The 16,191-nt window shown below is 43.9% G+C and overlaps 1 protein-coding gene across 1 annotated transcript in view; it reads right to left on the minus strand.

The window, feature by feature from the left end:
- Window positions 1-16,191, minus strand: part of AP3B1 (adaptor related protein complex 3 subunit beta 1) — a 161,606-nt gene extending 145,415 nt beyond the window's left edge. Inside the window, exon 1 of the mRNA XM_081212701.1 lies at window positions 16,173-16,191. The gene's annotated coding sequence lies outside the window, so the exon portion shown is untranslated. The remainder of the gene's footprint in view (window positions 1-16,172) is intronic.

Consider the following 16,191-nt stretch of genomic DNA (forward strand, 5'->3'; position numbering starts at 1 on the left):
TATCTGTTCTAAAGGTCAGAGAGCTCTTCCAAAGCTTTTGCTTTCATAGGTGATGCGAGGGGAAAACTGACTAGCACAAAACCACATACAGTGGTACCACGGGTTACATATGCTTCAGGTTACATATGCTTCAGGTTACAGACTCCGCTAACCCAGAAATAGTACCTCGGGTTAAGAACTTTGCTTCAGGATGAGAACAGAAATTGTGCTCCGGCGGCGCGACAGCAGCAGGAGGCCCCATTAGCTAAAGTGGGGCTTCAGGTTAAAACAGTTTCTGGTTAAGCACGGACCTCTGGAATGAATTAGGTACGTAACCAGAGGTACCACTGTAGTAAGAAAAGTATTGTATGTAAACCATAAGTATTTTTAAACTACAAAAAATAGGAAACATATTAATGCAGAGATTGACCCTCAATGTGAGTGTCTTATTTCACCAGTCACAAAGTGAATCAAACTTTTAGATTTTTTCACAAGGATTCCTAATGCAAATGCACACACACTGGAAAAGTTTAGCCATCTTGAATGTGTAACGGTGAGATTGCTGCCATCTACGCCAGGCATCCCCAACCTTCGGCCCTCCAGATGTTTTGGACTACAATTCCCATCATCCCTGACCACTGGTCCTGTTAGCTAGGGATCATGGGAGTTGTAGGCCAAAACATCTGGAAGGCCACAGGTTGGGGTTGCCTGATCTAGGCTGTCAAGGTCAAAGTGTTACGTAATGTCATCTAGACTGTCAAAGAGGGGGGAGGGGGGAGAAAGAAACAAGAGAAAATGAGAAAAGACTAAGTGCTCTTTCACACATGAAGCCAATGTGAAGAGGCATAGCTCAGTGACAGAGCATCTGCTTTGCATGCAGAAGATCCCCGTTCAATCTCCAGGTAGGTCTGAAAATGTCCCCTATCTGAAATCCATTAGAGCCACCACTACCAGTCAGTGTGGACAAATACTGAGCTGAATGGACCAATGATCTGAGTTCCTTTGTTCCAATATGCCAAACTTAACCAAATGTGAGACTACAATCATATATCAGCTTTGTAGAACAATATCACTGATGTGTTTTTCACAGAAGCAAACTCCTCTTTTCTGACTGATGTTAACAGAAAATCCACTTTATCATTCTTGGATTGCAGGTGTGTTTACTCTGATGACATGCAGTAGAAGTATGGTGAAACTAATGTATCAGACAAAATCTTAGCTTGAAATTCTTTGCCACAATTGTGCTTTTGACTCTGTATTAATCTGAACAGATCAGGTTTACTAAATATCTTTTCCAAAGGGAAGACTTCAGAGTAACTAAAACACATTCTAAAGACAAAATAAAAAAATTTCTTCCAGTAGCACCTTAAAGACCAACTAAGTTAGTTCTTGGTATGAGCTTTCGTGTGCATGCACACTTCTTCAGAAGAAGTGTGCATGCACAACGAAAGCTCATACCAAGAACTAACTTAGTTGGTCTTTAAGGTGCTACTGGAAGAAATTTTTTTTATTTTGACTATGGCAGACCAACACGGCTACCTATCTACTACATTCTAAAGATTTAGTAACAAAGATACTTCAGCAGCCTGAAGTCAAATGGCAGGTTGAACTACTCCAATTATCCCAAACAAACAGGTTTAAAACCCCTGTGGATTTCAGTAGCACTGCTACTTGGTTAACAGAGTGGGTGCAAGTCACCAGAACAGCTACTTCCCACAGTTCCTGATTTACTGCTGTAGTTTGCAATCCAGGTCACAGGGTACAGTTTGGGGAACACTATTATGATATTTAGAGTTTCAATTTCTTATTTCACGATGTAATAGTTTACTATATATTTAACAAACAGTACACACTGTTTTATTGTAAATAGAACTTCTAAGTGGTTTACAAAAATAAACATTAAAATTTTCGGTTAAAAAAAAAACAGGAACAAAAAAAATCAAAGTAGAATTACAAGCAAGTTTAAGATAAAAACAAATAAAAACAGATGTTGACTTCCATGTGCTGGGAAAGGCTTGCCTGAATTTTTCTTTCTGTAATTCCAACTGTGAGCACCAGAGGTAGATGTTTTCACAGAAAACATTAAAATTAACTTCACTTAATAATCACTGCTTACTGCCACTATTAACATTTCCCAGTTTACACTTTATGAACAGGAATATAGTCTGGCATTTACCTCTAAGACTGAAATCCCATATACTGTATTCACTAAACCAGGAATAGGCAAGTGTAGCATAAGATTGTATTATTAAGTCCTTAACTTAAAAACATAGAATTGTATCGTTGGAAGAGACCAATCTCCTGCAATGCTCGAAGTTTTTGCCCAACATGGGGTTTGAACCCATGATCCTGAGATTAAGAGTCTCATGCTCTAATAACTGAGCTATTCCAACAATTAGTGCTCTTAGTGCTACATGACTACCATAGTCATCCCCTATAAAGAGCAAAAAACTAACTATAGCAGGAATGCAATCGCCAACACATAACTGCACACATGGTTATTTTTATTGAGCTTTTCTGCTACACACAAAAAATGAAGAGAGTGAGGCCAGTGTAACAAGATGAATCTGCATAAATGCAGTTGTTGGCTGCTAGATGGGACTTGTGAGAGTTGCAACCTACAATACGTGGTAGCGCTTTTACCAATAAATAGTTTATCCTAATGTTCAATAGACATCTAGCCTCCTGTAACTTGAGCTCATTAGATCTGGGCTCTCATTACAACAGCCTGTCGTGGCTCCCACTCATTGAAGAACTCAGGTTGCTGTTTCTATCCACAGCTTCAATGCTCAAATCAGCACACTATACAGTATAGGTAAATTGAAGTTCTGGGGCACAGCATACATGCACATGGCTGCACAAGCAAAGACAGAGACCGAGCAATGACATGGCCCCTGAAACACTGTTCCAAGGGAAAGGGGTGGGCACAACAAAGTGCAGCAACTGGTTCTGCTTCTTAGACTGGGCGTACAACCATCTGCTCACGCCTGCACTGGTGTCTCCATGACAGGCAATGGAGGAAGTGTTACTGCCTCAGCAAAAGCTGATGGAACAGGCGGAGCAACAATCTCCTCTGGAGAGGTGGGACTGCACTTGGTTTCTGACAGCTCCAGAGGTGGAGTTGTGGTGCGATAGGCGAGCCAGAACCAGCTGCTGGCAGCTACAGTGGTGGAGCCTGTGCCTTGTACTGTGGGGATTGATGGGGAGATGGGACAAAGCGAGGGAAATTCCACATACACCCACCCACAAGATCGTCCCCAGGATCTCCTAACCCAGATAGAAAGCTTCCCAGCCCACTGGATCCCTCCCCAGTGTCATCTATTAATGCAGCTTAGAGTGGCATTAGAGATTTCCCCCTACTAGCTCTACATTGCTGACCCAGGTTCTGCTTGTGATCAACTGCAATCTAGATAGCTCTTTCACAGGTACTACTGCTAGGCCAGGAATTTCTCCATCCCATGCCTGTGCATTTTTGTCTTCTGCCTAAATGGAGAGTTTTGCAGTTGTTCCTGTGGAATTTCATTTTGTTAGTTTCATCACAGTTTTCCATTCCATCAAGCTTGATGAGGACTTTGAGGAGTTTTGCAACCAGCTATGAATCCTCATGACAGTATTATAATCGAGCCAGCATTTAGCCAGTTTGCTAATCAAAAGATCATGGGGAACTTTGTCAAATGTTCTGCTGAAATCAAGATAAATTACATCCACAGCAGAGAGAGCACTATTCTATGACACTATTCTATGAATGTTTACTTGAAGGGAAGTCATCTGTCTCTTCCACATATTTTGCCACTTCATAGTCTTGCAATCTGCCTAATATAACCTATTATTTATTGGCCTTATCATCTGCTCAATATAAAATAGCTGAAATCTTCTCCTAGACCAGATAAACTAAATAGTTCAGTTTGCGTCATGTGGCGTACCATGAAACATTCTTACAGCTATTTTCTGCATTTTATTTTTCCTTACTAGCTTTTATTGTACTCAAATAAAAGAAGTGGAAAATGTAGTAGAGTCAGCCAGTAAAACTTATGCTTCTGTTCAAAACAAGCACATGGTTGGAAGAGTTTAATTTCACCAGCTACATTTTATAATATTTATGCAGTTCTTTGTTTGCTGCATTTCATGTGCAAAAACAAATACCTAAGTAGCTTTTACTAACAGGAAAAGAGAGCAAATGAGGATAGACATAAATGACACATTTCACCAGGTTTAATGGGGTGAGCAATCCTAAAAACAAGGTTATTTTCTTCTGACCCTCCATTTCCAATTTGGGATGTAGATGTAATGTGGTCCACTCATATAAGGCAGCCACATGGGTTCCATTTCACTGGCATACCTGAGTGTTGTCGCACACAATAAAGTACCTTCTTAGAACTTAGATCAAGGGTAGGCAACCTAAGGCCCGTGGGCCGGATGCGGCCCAATTGCCTTCTCAATCCGGCCTGCGGACGGTTCGGGAATCAGTGTGTTTTTACATGAGTAGAATGTGTCCTTTTATTAAAAATGCATCTCTGGTTTATTTGTGGGGCCTGCCTGGTGTTTTTACATGAGTAGAATGTGTGCTTTTATTTAAAATGCATCTTTGGGTTATTTGTGGGGCATAGGAATTCGTTCATTTCCCCCCCCCAAAAAATATATATATTCCGGCACCCCACAAGGTCTGAGAGAAGGTGGACTGGCCCATGGCTGAAAAAGGTTGCTGATCCCTGACTTAGATAAAAAACCTCAACAAAGATAGCTAAAGAATTTGTTGCTTGAGGCAGTGATCTAGGAGAACACCTTCATTAAGCAGGAGTTACTGTGTGTGTTTTACTGTTAGAGACTTCAGAATACAGACCAGAATGGAAAAATCCAGGCAGCAATATTTTAATTACAAAAGTTTTATTGACTTTGGTTTATTTGTCAGACAAGTAAAGCAAAGGGGTGCATTCAGCTGCCAAAATGAGAGAAAATGCCCCCGAACACCAGGGGCAAACAGTTTTTATCCCCTTAGGCAAAACAATGGTTCAACCCTTGACCCAGCCCTCAAACATTCCCCTTTATGCATATTCATTGAAGCCCAACCAATTAATAAATTTGGTGTGTCCTTTCGGTTCCAAGTTGCCTATTCCACTAGGTGGCGCTACTGGCTTATAATCTACTTAACCTCTTTATTAGTTCCAGGAAGTGCCCCTGAACCCCCCCGCTTCCAAGAAATGTCCTTGTGGTTTTAACAGGTTGCTCGGCTTAGAACCTTGTGGTGGGCTAGACATCCTGGGCAAACGAACAGTTTCTCAGAACAGCTCCAAAATCCCCTGACCGCATCCTCTTGCAAACTCGCTGTGTATTGTTTTTGCAAGCAGGGGCAAGCAGGGGAGAGAGAGAGAAATGTCTTTTTTAGCTTTTAGTTTGCTCTCTAAGATGGCTTTCAGCTTATCTCCAGCCTGGCTCTCCAAAGTGGACCCAGGTGGACCCCTGGTCCTCACTCCTTCATTCCCCCCTTTCCATCATGAAAATGCCGACCGATTATGGTTCTGCATTTTCATTTTGATGGACCTATAGATACCACATCATAGAGAGCCAGGATATGCGTACATGTAGCTGCATTGACCAATGCTCGGTTGTGAATGGCGGAACGGTTAAGTGGCAGTGGGAGGAGTGGTAGTCCACTCGTGGCATCTGTTGGGGTGACTTATTGGCAGAATGGGTTACCACTTCAGCCACTTGTAAACACCTAGTGTAGGGGTTATGGACGCCCCACTCAGTCATTAGACGGGAAAAGTTGGCAGGGGAGACCAGGGAACTCTTTCCCGCTTTGGCCAATGCCAGCAAAAATACAGGAGTATCCAAAGAAGTAGGGCAGTACATACCACGCCTACCCACCAACCCCAATATTTCCATAGTTCCTCCCACCAATACTTGGGGGCCATTCCTAATGTTCTTTTACTGCTGAAGGGCCCACTGATATTCGTATTCAATTATTCGCTGGGCCTCAGGGGTGACTCTCCACCTTTCTGCTGAGGCACCCACTATATGGAGCAATTTCCCTATAATCCCTTGTGGGTGGACTGGGCCCTCGTGTTGTCTCCTCAAGAGATTATACCCAAAAGGGGCTTCCCCCTCTTCATATATCACCATGCACCCACAAGAATATATCCACCCCTGCAACGGCCTGACACACGGGGTGACTATATCAAGGGGTTCTGGTCCCAATACCAAAAGTCCTAGTGGTGCCTCTAAATTTGCTGGAGAGCAAGTTTCTACATTGGGGACCCTGCCCGCGGGCACCCCTCCCATCCAATTCTTCCGGAACTAGGTGCCCTGTCTGTCTACTGGGCGGCAACTCTTATGCAGCCACAAGAATACCCTGCCACATTCAAGGGTATTAGGTGTGGAGTTACCAGGCCCAGTAGTTCAGGTAGTATTCTGGGATTTTGGGAGGCTTGAGCCACCACGACAACCACAGGTGGGGCTGCAGAACTTACAGGCACCTGTTCAGTAATTTTAATGTGCACCTGATTATCAAATGGGGTTGGTACAGTGCTCTACCCTGCAACCAGCAGGCTATTCTCCCACAACCACAAGAGCGGTCTAGAACTCGATAGATTTCGACCAATCCTGCAGCTCCCCGGAGGAGCCACATCCAAGTGCGCTGGGCAATGCAGTGAATAAAGAGCCACAGTGGGAGAGTGGGATGCTGTACTGCGGCCGCCCTATTGAACCCTCGTTCCCAAGGGCCTACGAGTATGCCGTCTCTTACCACCGGCAAGACAAACCAGTCATAGCAGAGGTCATAGCAATAGGGTTGGTATGGTTCGGTAGGGTCAGGGCAATAAGACATAGAGCAAGTCAATAAAGAAAATAAGAGAGAAAGAGAAAGTCTTTGTAACTGTCCTTGTGATGATTAGTCGCAGGATCTCGTTGCCCGTGGCCTAACGCTTTTTCCCTGGTAGCGTCAGACACAAGGTGATGATCAACTTCAGAGGGTCAGCAGGATTTCTCTTGCAAGTCCAGACACCCTTCTTCAGATGCGTGTGATGTACCCAGGGGATCACCTCGACTACTTTCACTGCAGTTGGGGATGAGGGGGTCGCCAGACACTGTCACCCAGAGGAACTGGTGAACCGGCTCAGCGAGACTGCCGCGGGACTGCAGGTGTACGCTCGAGGGAATACCTGGAAAGGAAGCAAACACACACAACAAACACAGGGATTGCACTTGTTCTTGGGTGATGTGATCTCCCATCTGCCCCAAACTGGCGGGGATGTCTCGGACGAAAGGGGTTGGCCTGCCATATAGAAGTTCAAAGGGTGATAGTCTCAGTCTCTTGGTTGGCGCACAGGGCACATTTTGGGATATAGCAGCAGTTAGTTATAGCAGCAGTTAGTTGAGATAGAATATTCTCCCAAGGTGTGCTTTAGCAGCTGGGCCTCCCAAATGGGTGGACTCGTGGTAATTCTTTACAATTGTGCTGGCCAGATGTTGGGGCACAAAAACACGGCTGTCTGGTCCTTCCTGGAGCGTGGTACTTCTTGGCTGGTCTACTGCTGTTCATCAAGGGTGTAACGTGGTTCCACATCGTCTGGAGTGAGTTCTGGGATTATTCTTTTGGCATAGCAGGCATTTCCTGGAAATCTGGGCCACCAGTTGATAAAGGTTGGCTATATAGACATACTTCTCCAGCTGCTTGGTTGTGGCATCTGGCCTCATGTGGGTGGATACATAGTATCTGGTTTGTCAGCAGTGCTTAAGATCCCTTCTGGGACCACTGTTCCAATAACTGAGGCGGGGCCAGTTCCCGGGCTGCTTCCTTGGCCACTCTGTCTGCCAATCGATTTCCTCTGGCCACTTCTCCTGGTCCAGTCTTGTGTCCATAACCTCAATGCAATCGTGCGTCTGCTCCTCACCTTCTCCTACCGGCAACAGGGTAGCTGGGTTGAGGGCGGTGGTGACCACTGGTGGAGGTTTCAGAGCTGCCTCACAAGCTGCATTATCTGCTTTCCGGTTGCCTCTAGTGACCATGTCCCAACCTCTATCATGGCCTTTGCAGTGCATTACAGCAATCTCTTTGGGGGCCCATACAGTTTCTAGTAACGTCTCAACTTCTGGAACGTATTTCAGAGCTTTCCCGTGGGCTCCACTCAAGCCCCGCTCTTTCCATAGGGCGCCATGCGCATGCAGGGTTAAGAAGGCATATTTAGAATCAATATAGATGTTAGCCTTGCATCCAGCTGCCAATTGCATGGCAATGCCTTTCGCTGTTGGACTTCACCTCAGAGGACAAATAACTCTTGGAGACTTTGGCCTCCTCAGAACTCTTGGAATGGCTTGCCTGGCCTGCACCCCCACTTTTGGGTGCTCCATCGCCTGAGGAACAGCTTGCAACTGCCTTTTCAGCCTTTCTCCAACACACAGTGCATCACACAGATGCGTTGAACCGTAGAAACAACTTCCCAAAGCAGCCTCAGCCCCCTCTGGGCTTGGTACTCACTGCAGCCTGACATGCCGTCTTCAATCCCTGCCACGCAACCCAGGTCTTCTCTAGAGCATCAGCCACGTCTCCTTCACAAGCCTCCACTGCGCCTGTAAACTTCTTAATGGGCTGGGCAAAGCCTGTTTCAGCCTGTGTACTTTCCCATAGTTGCTTTTCTGCCAGCCAGTAATACATGCGTTTTGACCAGGCTTCCCAATTGGCTCCATGTAGCCTTTCACAGGGGTAATTCTTATGGCCTTGCTGTTGCTGAACAGGCATCTTCCTCCCCCTTGGCCGCGGGTCTCTGAATGGCTACGGCGGACCCCTCGGGTCCCTGGCCTGTGAGCCATTCCTGTGCCTAACACTGCTGCCTTTTCTTTCCTCCACTGCTTTTTCTCCCTCTTCTCAGCCTCTCCTCTTTGTTCAAACACCTTCTGGGCGATGGCCATGATCTGAAATCTGGACATGCCCTGGAACCCAGGCTGTTTTTGGATTTTTGGTTCTAATGTCCTTTGCACATTGTCCTATGAGGGAGGCATTTACCATTAACTCATGTGCAGGGAGTTCAAAGTCAAAGGGGGTCCAAATTCTGTATGCCTCCATCAGGCGTTCCAAGAAATTCTAAAGCCTGTGTATTAATTCTCCTTAATTTTGAATTGATCAGTCTTATATTTCTTCAGCCAGGGGGGTGGGGGGGTTTCTCTATTATCACGTGAACCTCTAAAACTTCATCCATGTTCACAAACTCATGCAAGTTAAATGGAGAAAGTTCTTCTTCCTCTTTTAGTTTTATGCAGTTTTTTTGTGTTTTGTTTTTTTTTTTTTTCATCTGTTCCCTCATCCTTTTTCTGTGGCAACTAACTTGTCAACTGTGGTGGCCACAAAGATGCAGGTCTTCTCTTGAGGTTTCTCTGCCTGAGTCTCAAACCAGGGGTCTGCTGCAGTGTTCTCTGAGACACACCTGAGCACTGAGCCATCCAGCTGGTGCCTGGTTAAGGACACCAATTAAATTGCCCTCCCTGTCTCAGCTATAACTGCTATGGGTCTAAAACCATTTCGTATTTCCTAGCCATAGACCACCTCTCACTGGTCATCAGAGAACCTAGGGCACTACTGGTGGTTTCCCTGATGTGTTCCAAACTGCCGCTGGTCACATATATACCCAGCTCTTCCCTAACTAAGTTCTGGGATTTAGCTTGCCCTCCCTGGTCAAGCTGTACTTACTATAGGGATCAAAACTGTTGGAGGTCTGCAAGGCTCATGTACTTCCCAGTTCAGTGATGGGCTTTGGAGAAACTAGGAGGCTTGCCTTACTATCAAACTTACAGCTCAGCAGAGAACCCTCCAGCTCTGCCTGGCTGAACTCTTGCCTTCATTGAGGTCCAGAGATCTGAAAGCTTTGTATGCACTCTGGTTCTGTATACTAACTTGGATAACCTAAGGGATCTCTGGAGCGATCCCCTCCATCGCTCCCAAATCTGAATCTGAGTCTGAAACTCTTCTCTAAGTAACTACTCAGCCTCAAAAGATACTCCTTGTTGCCCTGTCCCAGCTAGGGCCCCTATGTTTCTTCCCAGTTCAATACTGTGTCCAGTCCAGTTCACACAGAGTGTGTAAGTGTTCTGGCGTCATCACAACGCCATAGTCTCCGCTGAATCCTTTCTTGAAATTGTTCAACATGCACTTTAGGGGAGTTATTAGACCTTTTGAGCCACTCCCTCCCATATTTAATATGGCCCTTGTGCAGCGTCCCCAAACACCAAACACACACACATGCACTTCCCAATTTTCCTCGCCCATTCGAACTCACGCTGCTAGGAAGCGGAGTATTTATTGGTTCTACCCCCCCACACACACACGCACCAAGTGCCTCTTTCACTGGACGCTGTACCACACACACTAGCCTCCCGGTTCCCCCCCCTTTTCCTTTTTGCCTTCCTTTAAATCCTTAAGCGTGGGTGGGTATCAGGGGCCAATCCTTCCCTTACTGCCACCAAACACGCTTGGGCATGTGATCAGGATGCCCCTTCCCCTTTTTAATTACAAGGGGGTCTCTGTCTTCCTCTGTCCCCAGGGCCCTTTGTCATGTACTCACCAGCCGGCTGGACTCTGCCCTGTCCTGTCAACCTCGGTCCTTCAATCCATTGCCTTCTCTTCCAGGATCCAGCAGAAGGGTCAAATTGGCTTCGCCCTCCTCCGAAGAAAAACCTCGGTGGCGCCAGGATAAGCGGCCTATTGGCCCTTCCCCTGTGTCCTGCCTAGAAAAGGACAAGGGAGCTGCCTTCTGGTCTTTTTGAGGACTTAAGGTCCCTATCCGAGTCACGCAAGCACCAGAAATGTTAGAGACTTCAGAATACAGACCAGAATGGAAAAATCCAGGCAGCAATATTTTAATTACAAAAGTTTTATTGACTTTGGTTTATTTGTCAGACAAGTAAAGCAAAGGGGTCATTCAGCTGCCAAAATGAGAAAAAATGCCCCCGAACACCAGGGGCAAACAGTTTTTATCCCCTTAGGCAAAACAATGGTTCAACCCTTGACCCAGCCCTCAAACATTCCCCTTTATGCATATTCATTGAAGCCCAACCAATTAATAAATTTGGTGTGTCCTTTCGGTTCCAAGTTGCCTATTCCACTAGGTGGCGCTACTGGCTTATAATCTACTTAACCTCTTTATTAGTTCCAGGAAGTGCCCCTGAACCCCCCCGCTTCCAAGAAATGTCCTTGTGGTTTTAACAGGTTGCTCGGCTTAGAACCTTGTGGTGGGCTAGACATCCTGGGCAAACGAACAGTTTCTCAGAACAGCTCCAAAATCCCCTGACCGCATCCTCTTGCAAACTCGCTGTGTATTGTTTTTGCAAGCAGGGGCAAGCAGGGGAGAGAGAGAGAAATGTCTTTTTTAGCTTTTAGTTTGCTCTCTAAGATGGCTTTCAGCTTATCTCCAGCCTGGCTCTCCAAAGTGGACCCAGGTGGACCCCTGGTCCTCACTCCTTCATTACCACAGACCCTTAACCAGGAGAGAAGCTGAAAATCAGTATACCTGGGAGCTGTAAAACAGAAGCAGGTAAACAGTTGCCACATGACAGAAGATGAGGTCAGGCAATGAGACTTGGATGGTAAGGGGACGATGGGTTGAAGGGCTGGAATGTGGAGGTAAACAGGGACTAGATCTTTGTCTCAACTTAGCCAGACCAAATATGACAAGCTAGCTGCCATAAAAATGGGGTTTGGGGCATATTGCACAAAAGCTAAAGTGTGGCTTTTGACTTAGGTTATGTACGTTGTAAAGAATATTCCTTTTAAATAAGCCAACTTTTTTTTTAATATATATTTTATTCAGGATTTTCTTGTTTTACAGAAGTGTAGTGCCTCGTATTTTTTTCATGTAATATTTTTACAAATCCGTTTCATTTGTTGAGGCATTAGGGGGAGAAGAAAAGAAAAAAGAAAAGAGAAAGGGGGGTGGAGAGAGGGAAGATGGATAGGGGTGGGGTCGGGTGGCGGTGTTTCTATTATGTTTAATGTATGTAGAGTTTGGTGTCAGCGTTGCTTGTGTTGTTCACTTGTGTTCCTTTGGTGGTGAGAGAGGTTGGGGTTGGCCTAGGGTGTGATTGTTTGCTTGTGATTGGCTGTGGTGATCTTTGTTTTCGTGTGTGGGTGAGGTGGGTGGGTGTTTTGGATCAGGTTAGCCATATTGATTTGTATGCTGTTGGTGGATTATTGTCACTGTCCTGTTGGGCTGTGTATGTGATAAAGGGGAGCCATGCCGGGGTGAAGGCGTCTTCTTCTGTTTGTCCCCGTGTCAGTTTCAGTTTATTAGTTAATTTTTCTAGTAGGGCTGTTTCCCATACTATTTGGTACCATTGGTCCATGCTTACTCCTGACAGGTCTCTCCAGTGTCTGGTTATGGTGTTTCTGGCTGCTGAGAGCAGGTGGGTTATGAGTTCTTTGTGGTGTAAATGGGCATTGCTGTCTTGGAAGATGTTTAGTAGGGCCAATTCTGGGGTGATGTCTATTACTTGCTTAGTTATTTTACATATTTCTTGTATGGCTGTTGTCCAGAATAGTTGGATTTTGGGACACTCCCACCACATGTGGAGGTATGTGCCTGTGGAGGTGCACCCTCTCCAGCATTTTGGTGAGGTTCCTGGGTGTATTAGCGCTAGTTTCCTTGGTGTTAGGTACCACCTGTAGGCGAGTTTCAGTGTGAGTTCTTTTCTTTTCGTTGATATGGATTTAAAGTGGGGTTTAGACCACATTCTGGTCCATTGAGTGGGGTTAATCTCATAGCCTATGTCATTCTCCCATTGTTTTTTGATTGCGTCTAGGGGATTTGCGGGATTTTGGAGTAGCATTTTGTATATTGCGGATACCGTCCCTTTACCGTTTCCCTTTGTTGTTAGGAGGAGGTTTTCGAAGGTTGTCAGGGGCCTAGTTGCTGCTGATTTTACTGTTGGGTTGTTTAAGAGGGCATGTAGTTGGTGTTGTGTTAACCAGGGCATTTGGGTGTCTTCTAGTTTGTCTTGTATTTCTTGTGTTGACAAGGGTTTGTTATTTTTATAAAAGTCTATTAGGCGATATAAGCCTTTGGTTCGCCAGGTTTTTATCTTGAGGTTTTGTGCTGCATGGTGTAATAATGGGTGGTACGCCAGGGGGATTAGTGGGGATGGGGTTGGGGATAGTTTGCCTATTTGTGTTTTCCATGCTTTGAGCATGGTCTGTGTGTACCTGTTAAGTGTTGTGGGAATTTTCGTTAGTTTGTTTGGGAGGAGTGGGTATGTTGTGGTGCAGGTGTTTTCATTGAATAAACCAACTTAAGCATAATAAACAAAAGCTGCCCTTGGTGCTACAAAGAAATTGTATTTTAATTTCCCCCTATCAAATTAGGAGCACTGTATGGAATACAGAATATTGTCTAATACCTCAACATACCAGGAAGAAATATGACTAAAAATGAGCATGTAATCTCATCAGTATCACAGCAGATGAAGATTTAACATGAGTATGGACATCAATTTCTGCTAAGCACCATCAGATTGATTTACCTGTAATTTCTAGTGCCATTAGGAAAAGGATTGTGGGTTTACCTTATTGTAAATGTGTTATTTTTAGATACAGTGAAAAAAGGAGCACCCATCTTTTTGTTGTTTTTGTTTAGCCCTTTAGTCGTGTCTACAAGCACAACAAAAAGATGGGTGCTCCTTTTTTCACCCATCTTTGTTTTGTTACAATTACTATATGGAGATGGACCTGCATGATAGGAACAGTGGCACATGCTTTATTATCAAGCCTATTTAACTAAAGGGAAGGGGCAGATTTTGATCTGAAATTAAGGATTCAATAACCCTAGGCACACTTATGTTGGAGCAAGCCTCACTGAATTTAACAGGGCTTACTTCTGAATAAAATTCAATGCATTGGATTGGCCCACATAGCCTTAATGATAGATTATTAATTGCCTAAATACCTTTTTAGCTTGATTGCTTTTTGATTAGGCTGCAATTAAAACTTGCAACCTAATCAAAAGGCAATAAAGCTAACAAGAAGGGAACTTGGGACAGAGCCATCATGGACAACTCTTGGATGCTTATGCATAAAGAGCATGTGCTTATGCATAAAGCCCCCATTGGGTGGGGTCCTCACCATGGAGGCCTGAGGCCCAAAGATCTGATTTACATATGGGCTGAGCTAGCTGCAGCGCAGGGCCTTATAATCTAGGGGGGCCTTGGCCTCTTGCAAAATAAAAAATTAAACAGGCAGATTTTACTATATAGGCCCAGTTGCTTAGTAATATTAAACATGTGGTGTATAACTGTATGACTGTATAACAGTTACACAAGTGCATACTCTACTGTTAGTAAATTTCACAGAGGCTTTAAAACTACTCAGAATCAAATGATAAAGCAATACAAGGTGTTCTGATCACTGTATTTTATATCACTGTGAATCACAATATTTAATTTTGACTTTTTGTGAAAAAAATGATGAGTAAGCGCTATGAAAGTGCTGCTAATAAATGAAAGCAAAAAACAAACAAACAAACAGAAGGAAATACTCAAATGTTTAAAGCCAACCATGTCATATGGCTTTGTACACCAAGCAGAAACAGTCCTACATAATCCGTCATATAGAACATTCATGTTTACAAACAAAAGAAAATAAAGTAGACTACACTGAGTAGTCTGAGCAGACTGAATAACAACCAGTTCATATACAGAACACAGCCTCCCAAGACCTTCAAGGAGAATTGTTGTCGGTAACAACCACTACAAGTACAGAAACAACTGGAGAAAGTGACAACGAAGTGATAGGACCTATGACCCAAGAATTAACACAAGGTGCTGAAGGAACATACAGTGAGAGGGTTGCAGTTCAAGCTCTTTACTGTCTTAAAGTATTGGAAAATAAAGCAAATTATCTGAGTGAAAACCCTTACATTGCAGACACAAAAATACCAATAGTTCATGCTACTAGTGATTTTAGAGACAATAATGTCATAGGTTTATGGTCCACATTAAATAACAAGGAAATATCATTCTGGGTTGAGAAAGGTCTATCGGAATGTCAGCACTGGGATGGACGTTTTACCACTTTGAAGCAAACATCTAAAAACCAAGTCTGGATCTGTTAAAAAAATTATTCTATTCCACCAAAGTAAATGGATAAATCTATCCTCAAGAATGGCTAGTGTATTCCCCCACAAAAGGAAGTGTCTACCGTTTTGTGCACAAACCTTTCTCTAACCAAACTACCTCAACTACAACTTTAGGTTCTACTGGATTTGATGATTGGCATCACACTTATCTTGTTCAAACCCATGGAAACTCTAAAAATCATACAAACTCTCTGCTAACATACTTAACAAGAAAGTGTGCTCAAACACTCACATAAAAACTCAAAGAACCAATCAAAGCAGGATTACTGGAGCTGCCTGTACTTCAGCGAGTTATTGCAGTGATTTCCCTTTTGGGGGAACGTGGCTTGGCATTTCATGGAAATGATGAAACATTTGGTTCACCAGACAATGGTAACTTTCTCAGATTGCTTGAATTAATTGCAAAATTTGATCATTTCCTGTGTGCTCACATAAATCAGTATGGAAGTAAAGGCTCTGGTCAGCTATCATACTTCTCCAAAACCATATGTGAATAGGTTATCCAGCTGATGGCTTATACAGTTCAAGAAGCAATACTGAGCAACATCAAACAGGCAGGTTATTTTAGTTTATCTGTTGATTCAAACCCTGATGTTTCCCATGTTGATCAACGTACTGTCATGGTTAGATATGTTTCTCCTAGCGATGGATCACCAGCTGAATGCTTTCTGAGTTTTTTGAACTGAAATACCACACCAGTGAAAGTATGGTTGAACCGATACTGAACTACTTCACTGAACATATGATTTCAGTACATATGATTTCAGTAAATCATATGACAATGCAGCTAATATGGCCGGAAAATATAACAGCATTCCACAAAATATTCTGGAAAGGAACAAGCTTGCAAAGTTTATTCCATTGCACTGGACATTCCCTAAATCGAGTTGGACAAACCACAGCTGACTTGTCCCTGGATGCAGTGAATTTTTTTGCCGTAATAAATGAGCTTTATTGTTTTTTCTCATCTTCTGCAAAAATATCAGCCTCTTGAGTCAAAAGTTCCTAAACATTTATCATATGCAAGAAGGGAGGCTAACGCCAAAGCTACTGCAGCTATTAGTGAAAGTTATGCTTACTTACATTGTTGAAGCCCTCAGTC

The sequence above is a fragment of the Podarcis bocagei genome (genome assembly GCF_964188305.1).
Source record: "Podarcis bocagei genome assembly, chromosome: 11".
Lineage (NCBI taxonomy): Eukaryota > Metazoa > Chordata > Lepidosauria > Squamata > Lacertidae > Podarcis > Podarcis bocagei.